The sequence below is a fragment of the Ranitomeya variabilis genome, chromosome 1 (assembly GCF_051348905.1).
Source record: "Ranitomeya variabilis isolate aRanVar5 chromosome 1, aRanVar5.hap1, whole genome shotgun sequence".
In the NCBI taxonomy this organism is placed as follows: domain Eukaryota; kingdom Metazoa; phylum Chordata; class Amphibia; order Anura; family Dendrobatidae; genus Ranitomeya; species Ranitomeya variabilis.
This window is the reverse complement of record NC_135232.1, coordinates 308,676,375-308,688,667: the sequence shown is the minus strand read 5'-3', so window position 1 is coordinate 308,688,667 and position 12,293 is coordinate 308,676,375.

Sequence of the window (12,293 nt, the reverse complement as noted above, 5' to 3'; positions counted from 1 at the left end):
TTGGGGGGTCTAGTTTCCAAAATGGGGTCACTTGTGGGGGAGCTCCAATGTTTAGGCACACAGGGCCTCTCCAAACCTGACATGGTGTCCGCTAACTATGGAGATAATTTTTCATTCAAAAAGTCAAATGGCGCTCCTTCCCTTCCGAGCCTTACCATGTGCCCAAACAGTAGTTTACCCCCACATATGAGGTATTGGCGTACTCAGGAGAAATTGCCCAACCAATTTTAGGATCCATTTTATCCTGTTGCCCATGTGAAAATGAAAAAATTAAGGCTAAAAGAAATTTTGTGTGAAAAAAAAGTACTTTTTCATTTTTACGGATTAATTTGTGAAGCACCTGGGGGTTTAAAGTGCTCACTATGCTTCTAGATAAGTTCCTTGGGGGGTCTAGTTTCCAAAATGGGGTCACTTGTGGGGGAGCTCCAATGTTTAGGCACACGGGGGCTCTCCAAACGCGACATGGTGTCCGCTAAAGATTGGAGCCAATTTTTCATTCAAAAAGTCAAATGGCGCTCCTTCCCTTCCGAGCCCTGCCGTGCGCCCAAACAGTGGTTTACCCCCACATATGAGGTATCAGCGTACTCAGGACAAATTGGACAACAACATTCGTGGTCCAGTTTCTCCTTTTACCCTTGGGAAAATAAAAAAATTGTTGCGAAAAGATCATTTTTGTGACTAAAAAGTTAAATGTTAATTTTTCCCCTCCATGTTGCTTCTGCTGCTGTGAAACACCTGAAGGGTTAATAAACTTCTTGAATGTGATTTTGAGCACCTTGAGGGGTGCAGTTTTTAGAATGGTGTCACTTTTGGGTATTTTCAGCCATATAGAACCCTCAAACTGACTTCAAATGTGAGGTGGTCCCTAAAAAAAATGGTTTTGTAAATTTTGTTGTAAAAATGAGAAATCACTGGTCAAATTTTAACCCTTATAACTTCCTAGCAAAAAAAAAAATTTGTTTCCAAAATTGTGCTGATGTAAAGTAGACATGTGGGAAATGTTATTTATTAACTATTTTGTGTCACATAACTCTCTGGTTTAACAGAATAAAAATTCAAAATGTGAAAATTGCAAAATTTTCAAATTTTTCGCCAAATTTCCATTTTTTTCACAAATAAACTCAGAAATTATCGACCTAAATTTACCACTAACATGAAGCCCAATATGTCACGAAAAAACAATCTCAGAACCGCAAGGATCCGTTGAAGCGTTCCTGAGTTATTACCTTATAAAGGGACACTGGTCAGAATTGCAAAAAATGGCAAGGTCATTAAGGCCAAAATAGGCTTGGTCATGAAGGGGTTAAAGGGGAAATGTTCGTGACGCCACCTGTGGTATTCGGTCAGGGTGACCGACGCTGCTTTAAGGGGTCCTCTGGGGTGATGTTATGGCAGCTAGATGTTATACCTTCCCACAGGTGAAGTGTATTTCCAGGCTTCCCAGTGTGTAGATAGTGGATGGTGAGAGGCGCGGTGAAGAACGAGGACACAAGGTTGCAGTCTCTTTACCTTTTTACTGAAGGCTTCAACATCCACAGTCCAGAGCACCGACCACATGACAGGCAGAGTCCGGCCGGTTTGGAGGCAAATCCAGAGTCCCCTTATCCAGGTGGAAATCAGTAGCCTTCCTCTAGCGCCGTGTGTTGTAGTACCTTACTGCTGAGCCTCTCATAAGGTCCTCACAACTGATGTAGATGTTCTAGATGTTATGTCTCTTTCTCTGTCCCCCTGATGGATAGGACAGCCCGTATGACTGGTGGCCTGAGGCTTTTTATAGGGACTCTAGCACGCCCCGGCCTCTGAGGGGTGCCACTGTGCCTCCTGGGTATGGGGAGGATCAGTAACAAGAAATTAGCTGTCCTGCTGGTCTCTGGAGCAAGGCATAAAGGACTGTTGCTCCCTCGGTGTTCCGGCTACCAGATCCTGCGCCTCAGAAGGAGGCAGCCTGTGCAGGGCAGAACTCCTTCTGGTTTCCACTCCTTTTGCTATGACTTCGTTTCTCACCCTCTACAATACAGTTCTCTGTTTGTGTCCTTTCTTAGGGGCTGCTGTACGTGGGGCAGGCGCAGCTCCGTGTCCTTCCGTCTAGGCCTCTGACAGGATCCCACCCCTGTCAGGGACCAACTACCTGAGCAGAGCTCAGATAGCAGCTGCTTGAGTGAAGCTCAGCCAGCATCTGCCTAACTTCCTATCCAGGCCACCAGTTTTACCTAATTGTGAAGAGTTCCCTAATAAATAGGAGCATAGCTCCCCCTGATGGACTGGAGTATGAAATGTGTGGCATGTTTGTGATACCTGGTAAAGAAATCTCCTTTATTGCCTCCTAACATAACGTCACTCCCCCCTAGAGGAGAATGATATTACTGCAACGACCAGGACCCTGGGGCATTGCAATTATTAATGTATGGGGACTAGAATGAGGGATATAATTACTGTATGTCATAGAATCATAGAATGTAGAGTTGGAATGGACATCATGGGTCATTGTGTCCAACCCACTGGTCAATGCAGTGCAGGATTCACTAAACCATCTCAGACAGATGTCTGTCCAGCCTCTGTTTGAAGACTTCCATTGAAGCAGAACTCACAACCTCTCAGGGCAGCTTGTTCCACTTATTTTTCACCCTCATTGTCATTTTTTTTTTCTAATATCTAATCCGTATCTTCTCCCTTTCAGTTTCATTCCATTGCTTCCCATGTTTCCATGTGCAAATGAGAATAATGATGATCCCTCTACACTATGACATCCCTTCAGATATTTGTAGACAGCTATTAAGTCTACTCTTAGCCTTCTTTTTTACAATCTAAACATTTCTAGATCCTTTAATCATTCCTTGTAGGACATACTTTTCAGTCCGCTTACCATTCTGATAGCTTTTTTCTGAACTTACTCCAGTTCTTCAATGTCTTTTTTAAAATGTGGTGCCCAAAACTGGACACATTATTCCAAATGAGGCCTGACCAGAGGAGTAGAGGGGTATAATTACTTCATGTGATATAGACTCTATACCTCTCTTAAAACATCCTAGAACTGTGTTTTCCTTTATTGCTGCAGCATCACACTGTTGACTCATGTGCAGTCTGTGATCTATAAGTATATTCAAGTCTTTTTCATACGTGCTGTTGCTTAGTTCTATTCCTCCCATTCTGTAGATGTAATTTTTGTTTTTCTAGCACAGATGTAGAATCTTGCATTTCTCCCTGTTAAATACCTTTCCATTAGACGCTACTCATTGATTAAGCTTATTTAAATCCTTGTGAATCCTTTGTCTTCTCTAGTGTTGGTTATTCATCCTATCTTTGCATTGTCTGCAAATTTGATTAGTTTAATTTCAGTGCCCTTATCTAGATCATTTATAAAAATGTTGAACAACACTGGAGCCAGGACAGAGCCTTGTGGTATGCCACTTGAAACATTCTTGCAATTGAATGTGCAACCATTTATTACCACTCTTTGAGAAAGATCACCGAGCCAGTTATGAATCCACCTAACCGTAGCCTTGTCAATCCCATACTTAGTCATTTTTTCACTAAGGACAGCATGAGATACTTTATCAATTGCTTTGCTGAAGTTGAAATATACTATATCTACCGCATTCCCCTGATCCACCCAGTCAGTGGTTCCATCATAGGAAATTAGATTGTTCTGGCATGACTTGTTCAATACGAACCCAAGCTGTTTCTTGTAAATTACTGTATTCTTATCTAAGTACTTATGCACATGCTGTTTAATAATTTGTTCAAAGATATGGACTGTAATTTCCTGGTTCCATCTTCTTTCCTTTTTTGAATATAGGGACAACATTTACCTTTCTCCAATCTTCTGGGACTGCTATTCTGCAGGATTTTTCAAAGATTCTGGCTCTGCAATTTCCTCTTCTGTCTCTTTCGGCACCCTAGGATTTAATTTATCTGGACCAGGAGGTCTAAATTCATTTAAATTAGCTAAGTGTTTCCTCCCCATCTTTCTGTTTATAGAGAATGTGGATTCTTTCATTCCTTCGATGTCACCATGAAGATCAGTTGATGTTACAATTGCTTTCTTAGAAAATACAGATGCAAAATAGGAATTTAACAGTCCAGCCTTCACAACACCATTTTTGACCACTTCACCGTTTTCTTACTGTGAAAATCCTATTTAATCTTTGACTTTTCTGTTGCATTTGACATTCCTCCGAAATCCTTTTCTACTGCTTTTGGTCTCCTTTGCAAGTCTCACTTCATTACTGGCTTTAGCTCTTCTAACGCTTGCTCTGCATTCCCTGCAGACAGCATTATATTCTTCTTTAGATATGCCCCTCCTTACCTCTTTAAAATTCGAGAATAGCATGATCGCAGCCTCCTAAATTCCCAGCCACCTTTATTTCCTCAACCATTTTCTCCCTGTTGGTAAGAATTAGGTCCAAGATTGCAGATTCTCTTGTTCTCTCTTCTACCTTTTGAAAGATAAATTTGTCAGCAAGAGAAGATAAGAATTTTCTGGACCCATTACTTTTGCCTGAGAAAGATTCCAAACAAATATCTGTATAGTTAAAATGTCCCATGATCACTATGTTGTACTTTTTTTGAGAACAGAGACATCTGATGTAAAAAGAGTTCATCCATATCTTCAGTCTGTCCAGGTAGCCTATAGTAAACACCTACAATAGTGCTCTTTCTGTGGGCAGGAATGAGAGATATTGGGGCCAGAATAAGGGATATTACTACTGTATGAGGGTCAGCACAGAGCACATTATTACAGTGTTTGGTCCAATATGGGGAATTTTATTAATGTTTGGGGGGCAGAGTGGGGGGGCATTATTACTGCACTGAGACTAGAATGGGGGACATTATTACTGTATGGGGGCCAGAATGGAGGAAATTATTAATGTATGGAGTCTAGAATAGGGGACATTCTTGCTATACTGAAGCCAGAATGGGGGACATTTGAATAGTATTTTTGTCAGAATAGGGGTCATTATTACTCCACTGGGGCCAGAATATTTACTCTGTGATGACCATTATTTATATATTGGGGAAACAATGGGAGAAATTATTATTGTAAGAGAGCCAGAATCGGGTACATTAACACAATATTGAGGTCAGAATGGAGGCTATTAATACTATATTATTTACATTATTACAGTATGAAGGTCAATTAAAAGACGTTATTGCATTATGTGGCCAAGATGGTGGACATTATTCCTGTATAGCAGCTGAAACGGAGGACATGATTATTGTATTGGGGACAGAATGGAGGACACTTTTTACTATATTGGGGCAGAATGAAGAACATTTTTACTATACTGGGGCATCAATAGAGTACATTATTACAGTATTTTGTCCCGAACAGGTGACATTATTACTGTATAGGGGCCAGAATGGGAAATATTGCTTTATTGGGATCAGATTTGGGGACATTATAAATTGGGGATATATTTACTCTTTGGGAGTCATTGTGGGGACACCATTTTTATATTGGTGCAAGATTGGAAAATAATATTATTGTATAAGGGCCCAAATGGGGGACGTTATTGCAATATTGATGCCAGGATGGGGGCCATTAATCCTATGTTGTGGGCAGAATAGGCAACATTATTATTTGTTCGGGGATTCCTTTTATTTCCACTGTAGATAAAATACTTAATAGTTTAACTCCTCCCTGTCCTGTGATATACTGTCACTGAGTGGCAGAGATGTACATAAAGCAAACCTCCGTAATTGTATGGCACAGTTACGGTGTAAGCAAAGTTGAGGTGTCTGCAAAACAAATCACAGAAACATGATATTTTCATCACTGATGAAAATTACACATAAAAGTCTATGAGACCTTGACAATCAAGGACAGCACAAGGAAGACACCCAAGTGCAATCTGTGTGCTGTCTATGATTAACATGCCTGAGAAATCACTGATGGTAAAAACTGAAACACGGACCAAACACTGATGGAACTTGAATCCAAAGCAATGATGAACAACGGTCTATGTTTTCAAGTATGAGAAAAATCATGGACGTCTGAATAAGACCTTAGGTGCACACCTATGGAAGGAAGCCAGACTCTGTATAGAGAGATCAAAAATCACATTGATAGCAAGCCAAAGCGTGTAAGTGCGTGTTTTCCGCATGTGGCACTCATACTCGATACTGAATAAATTGAGATGTTTTAAAACTTTTATTTCCATTTTTCATTATTTGCATATCATTAACCTGTCTATCAAACCTGAAATTTACATATTTCCATGACTTTCCCTTCTTGGTATTACACTCATCCGCATTGAAATTGAAAATTGGTTTTAACTGGTTTAAACAGCAAGACTATAATCATCGTTTTTATGAGGGATCCTCACCCATATAAAAATGGCAACTCAATGAACCAACTGATTGTCACTCTTTTGGATTCAGCTAAATTAAACATTATGGTGCATGGTTGTCAACTCTACTGAATTAACTTTTATTAACAGCACAATTTTAATTTTTGGTTAATTAAATGTAATAAATGTGCTTTATGATATAGTGTGCCACCTATGGGGAATTCTGAAGAGACAAGTTGAGCATCACTCTCTATTAAGCATTCAGGCTCTAAAAGAGGTTCTTCTTGAAGAATGAAAAAAAATACATGTTGTAATATGTTGCCAATTTGTTGATTCCAGGCCTTGAAGATTTGGTGCTATCATTAAAAGTCATGGCGGTCATACAAAATACTAGATGTAGTAATTTTTAATGAGAGATGTATTAATTTTTGCATTGAGTAATTTGCATAAAACTGAAGATTTTGTAATGAAAGTTATATTATTAACCTTACTTTCATGTAAGGCCTCTTTCACACTTCCGTCTGCTGGCGGGCGTCGTAATGCGTTGCTGTGACGTATCGACAGACGTCGTGCAAATAGTGAAAAACGTGAGTAACGCATCCAGTGTTTTGACGGATGCATTACACATGTTGTTGCCTGAATTTCAATGGAGAAATTTCTGGGAAGTTCCCCTACAAGATATGCTACCCTTTACATGCTCTAGGTTCTACATCATCTGTATCCTCACTCTCCTTTGCAGCTATATCCCTCTATATCTTCCCTTGGAAGCTAACCCTATACAGTGACGCTACTCTAACTGCCATCCACCTGGACCTAGCGGGTTTAACCCTACTACGCTGGCAAGTACAACATAGCTTGCTACCCACTTCTCGGTGATACAGAAGTAATTTGGTGCACTATTAACTTTTATCGGCTTTAGCATAATACTGTATAAATCAACTATGCAATCACATGTATGCCCGACCTTATTCATTTACCACTTGTTTTATGTTTCAGTAAACTCCCTCTGACTACATATTGTATACACAGCTACCCTGGTGATTTGTGCTTGGACCATTGTGCATATTTTCCCCTACGCGGTAAATGCCTATCAGGTTGCGCCAACTACTAGTTTCCCTTTAACATGAATACAGCACTCTAGGCCACATCACCTATTCTTGTATTATGTATAAACTTTTACGCTGTCCACAGCAAACTTTTGTTGGTAGCATTCCACTGTTTATATTTTTTTGGGCCTTCCAACAATATCTGCCGTCCACCTTTGCCATGTCTCATTATTCTTTATCACCCCCAACAGGACTATGCACATCTAACTGTATATCTGACTACCTCAGCAACACCGCATATTCATGTTAGAAAGAATTCCCACAAAGGGTATGTCCATTTGTCTTACTCTCTCCAATTAGTATAATGTATACTCATCTCTGTTAACCAGGTTTTTCTAAAAAGTGTCCTTTTATCATATGTCTCATATTCTACATATGCCTATGTCTCTAAATATATTTTTCCCTAATTACCCTGACATGGTTTTGAAATTGTATATATGCTTTTGCAACTGTATATATGTATATCTGTATTTAAAATGATAATTGCATATATTTTTTCTGTCTATTTCAGCGATATTGTGATCAAGGCCACTTGTTTACTGAAACGTTTCTTGCCTGTCGCTCTGCTACCTCTCCTTTATTGAAATAAATTATTCACTTGAAACAAATATCTTCTATTGTACGAGTGCAGTGATTACATATTCTACTATTGATGGGTCCATTGGCTCTGTTCACAAGCACCGTCACATCCACACCAGTCGAGTGCTAGCCTTCTATCTCCTCTACTCAGGTCTATTCATCAGGCATAGTATATCTTTAATATATCATTTTTATATATCATTATACAGCTCTGGCAAAAATTTATAGACCACCACATCAAAACCCTGTCATGGGCAACCCAATCTCCAGACCTGAACCCCATTGAAAACCTCTGAAATGTAATCAAGAGGATGATGGATAGTCACAAGCCATCAAACAAAGAAGAACTGCTTACATTTTTGTGCCAGAAGCAGTGTGAAAGACTGGTGGAAAGCATGCCAAGACGCATGAAAGCTGTGATTAAAAATCATGGTTATTCCACAAAATATTGATTTCTGAACTCTTCCTGAGTTAAAACATTAGTATTGTTGTTTCTAAATGATTATGAACTTGTTTTCTTTGCATTACTTGAGGTCTGAAAGCACTGGTTATTTTTTATAATTTTGACCATTTCTACTTTTCAGAAAAAAATACAAAATTTATTACTTGGAAATTCAGAGACATGTTGTCAGAAGTTTATAGAATAAAAGAACAATTTACATTTTACTCAAAAATATACCTATAAAGAGAAAAATCAGACAAACTGAACATTTTGCAGTGGCCTCTTAATTTTTGCCAGAGCTGTGTGGTCGATCTGCAGATGAATAGGGCTATAACACTGCCAGGCTGCCTTAAGGTACTGTCACACTAAACGATATCGCTAGTGATCCGTGACGTTGCAGCGTCCTGGATAGCGATATCGTTGTGTTTGACAGGCAGCAGCGATCTGGATCCTGCTGTGATATCGCTGGTCGTTGATTAAAGTTCAGAACTTTATTTTGTCGTCAGATCGCCGTGTATCGTTGTGTTTGACGGCAAAAGCAACGATACCAGCGATGTTTTACAATGGTAACCAGGGTAAATATCGGGTTACTAAGCGCAGGGCCGCGCTTAGTAACCCGATGTTTACCCTGGTTACCAGTGTAAAATGTAAAAAAACAAACAGTACATACTCACCTTCGCGTCCCCCGCCATCCGCTTCCTGCACTGACTGAGCGCTGGCTGTAAAGTGAAAGCACAGCACAGCGGTGACGTCACCGCTCTGCTGTTAGGGACGGCACTCAGTCAGTGCAGGAAGCGGACGCCAGGGGACGCGAAGGTGAGTATGTAGTGTTTGTTTTTTTACATTTTACACTGGTAACCAGGGTAAACATTGGGTTACTAAGCGCAGCCCTGCGCTTAGCAACCCGATGTTTACCCTGGTTACCCAGGGACCTCGGCATCGTTGGTCGCTGGAGAGCGGTCTGTGTGACAGCTCTCCAGCGACCAAACAGCGACGCTGCAGCGATCGGCATCGTTGTCTGTATCGCTGCAGCGTCGCTTAGTGTGACGGTACCTTTAGTGAATGTGCTTCTCCCAGGAGAAAATTAACTTATTTCTTCCCAAGGGCAACCAGCATTCATTTATGAGAGGTGTGCACAGAGCAGCTACAGTCACCACTGACGGCACCACTTATTATACAGTGAGTGGCGGCTGTAAGTACGCCCTGACACTTCGATAGCTGGCCCTGTAGTGCATCTACCATTAGTGGTTGGGTTGGGAAATAATACTGGTGTGCTCACATCTTCTCCATTTAAATGCTGTGTGTGGAATGACCTGAGCTCCTGAGCCCCCTCCACACCAGTGAAACCAGTGGTACAGGCTATTCTCCAAGAGTTATTAGGAGCACTTTTTGTACACAACAACGCCAGGCCACATGTTGCTCATTCCACTGTGAGCAGCCTGTGTGGACTAAACGTACTACAATGACCTGCAGTGTCTCTGGACTTGTTTCCTATCGAGCACATGCTCAAACTCGATATTGAGTAAATCGAAATGGCTTAAAAATTTGGTTTCAAATTTGAATAATTTGCATATCATTAACATGTCTGTTCTTCCTGTGATCTCCATAATTCCATGACTTTCCTTCTTGGTGTCAAACTTCTCAACACTGAAAATGAAATATTGGTCTGTCTTAAACAGCAAGTCTATAAAAACATAAAATTTGTGTGTATTTATTTATATATCTATCAATTTTTCTCTCTGTCTCTCTCTCTATAGCGTAAATGGAAAAGATTGTATGAGTACCAATCTTGAGTTTATTTGCTAAGTTTGCTGTACGTTGCGGATACATAGCTGTCATAGCAGCGCTAGATCTATTTTGATCACATCTATAAGTGACATGGCCTACGGTTTGTAACTAGGCCGATTTCACTGGCTAAGCTGACAGCTCACTTGTTGCCAAAGGGAAATGTGCCCCTGCTGCTACTAGTTTGTGTTTCTGCATTTGGAAACGATGACTGCCAATTAAAACGCACCAGGTTTCCTGCAGGGATTCTGTGTTTCACTTTGTTTATTTGTTTTCTTGAATCTTCCTCATGTCCCTTTTTTTCTCTCCTTGGGTGACTGAAGGCTGTAGCTTTGGTCACCTCACCAAGAGGGAAGCAGCGAAGACTGCGGGCTAGTAGATGCCAGGCCACAGGGGCAGTCATTTTTCATCTGTGTAAGTGCTATTCTGGGGGCCTCGATATCTACACTTTATTTTTTGACATTAGCCTGTAGAGGATTGGAATTCTTTAGAAACTGGTTGAATTACATTGCTTTTTTGGAGTCTACATGGTTTGCACCACTTAAAGCACTGTTATTAATTCTTGGCCAGGAAAATTTGACTCCATCAAGCTATGGATGATGATATATTAGGGGACGAGAGATATATCAAAGTTGCCACCAAAGCAGGTCTGTATGAAAACCTGCTCAGAGTGATATAATTTCCATCCTGTTAAATTAAAGGGGACATGGATTTCCAAGTTTGAAACCACCAGAGCTGCAAGTTGACATACAATGTTGCCATACAATATTTTGTCCCCAATTCATCATTGTTGTTTCTCCACTTTTCTAGAGTCATCGGCTCCTTTTTAATGGCTTTAGTATTTCCTCTTCCACTGTTTTCGCCAATTTTGCCTTTCTTTTCTAAGTCTTTTTTTTCTGTTATTTTTTTCTTGACAACTTTGCTTATCCAGATGTTTTAATCATATTAATAAATGCTAGTTTTACCAAATGTTGCATTTATTTGGAGCATCACTGTCAAGTGCAACCCTGCGAAGCTAGTTTTCTGATGGAGTTTTTAATTTCATACATGTTTAAATAAATGTGCAACTTTTTAGATAATTTCTGGCTTTTGGCGCCAAAAAGTCACAAGCGCTAGTATAATAAAAAATAAAGAAAGTTTTAATTTTGTTCCAAATTAATAAACTTTGTGCACCATTTTAATAAATTTGGCACAAAAAAAAGATGATAGAACAAGACAGAAAAGAAAAGTGACTTTAATAAATTGCAAATGATTAATCAGGGTCCTAATGTTCTAAAGACTCATAATAGTGTGTATAATCAATGAATTATATTTAAGGAGCTCTCACATTAATTGGTAGCTAATTCATAAAAGTTTAACCCCTTCCAACATTAGGTCATGAATTAACATCCTGGGAAGGTGGGTCAGCATGTGTTGAGCGCCCTCCATATTTAGTTGATGGCAGCTATATTGCATAGCTGGCATCTGTCTTTTACAGAGGTGGATCTAGGTTTTCCGGCACCATGGGCTTAAATTCTGTTTGGTGCCTCTCTCCTATTTTCATCTTAAGCAGTTTGACTAGTTGTCATGTGACCGCTCACATGCTATTTGCATACTTACAGTTACGTATCAACGAGCTGCTCTTCATAATTTTTCATTGTTCAATGAAATACTGCTGCTTCATTGGGAGAATTAGGAAGAGAAGCTAGTAATCATAAGTATGAAAATCAAAAATGAATGGTCATGTGATGACCGCTGGAATTGGCAAGTAGAGATTAATCCTGACAGTGGCTATATTACACGCTGTTAGGATTGGGCATGCTAGAATGCTTAGTTTTATCATTAAAGAGGTTGTTATAGGCTATATGAGACTGCAGACTTCTGAATCCTCACATACTGCTCTCTCAACCACCATCAGTACAGAAATATATAACCAGAACCATCATCAGTAAAGGAAAACATCCCCAAACCACCATTAACATAGAAATACATAACTGGAGCCACTATCAGTATATGAATACATCACCAAGCTTTGTGCAGTGAGCAATTATAATGTCTGGTCAGTTCCATATATAATTGTAATGCATGAACCTACAATTCCCAGTGTATCTT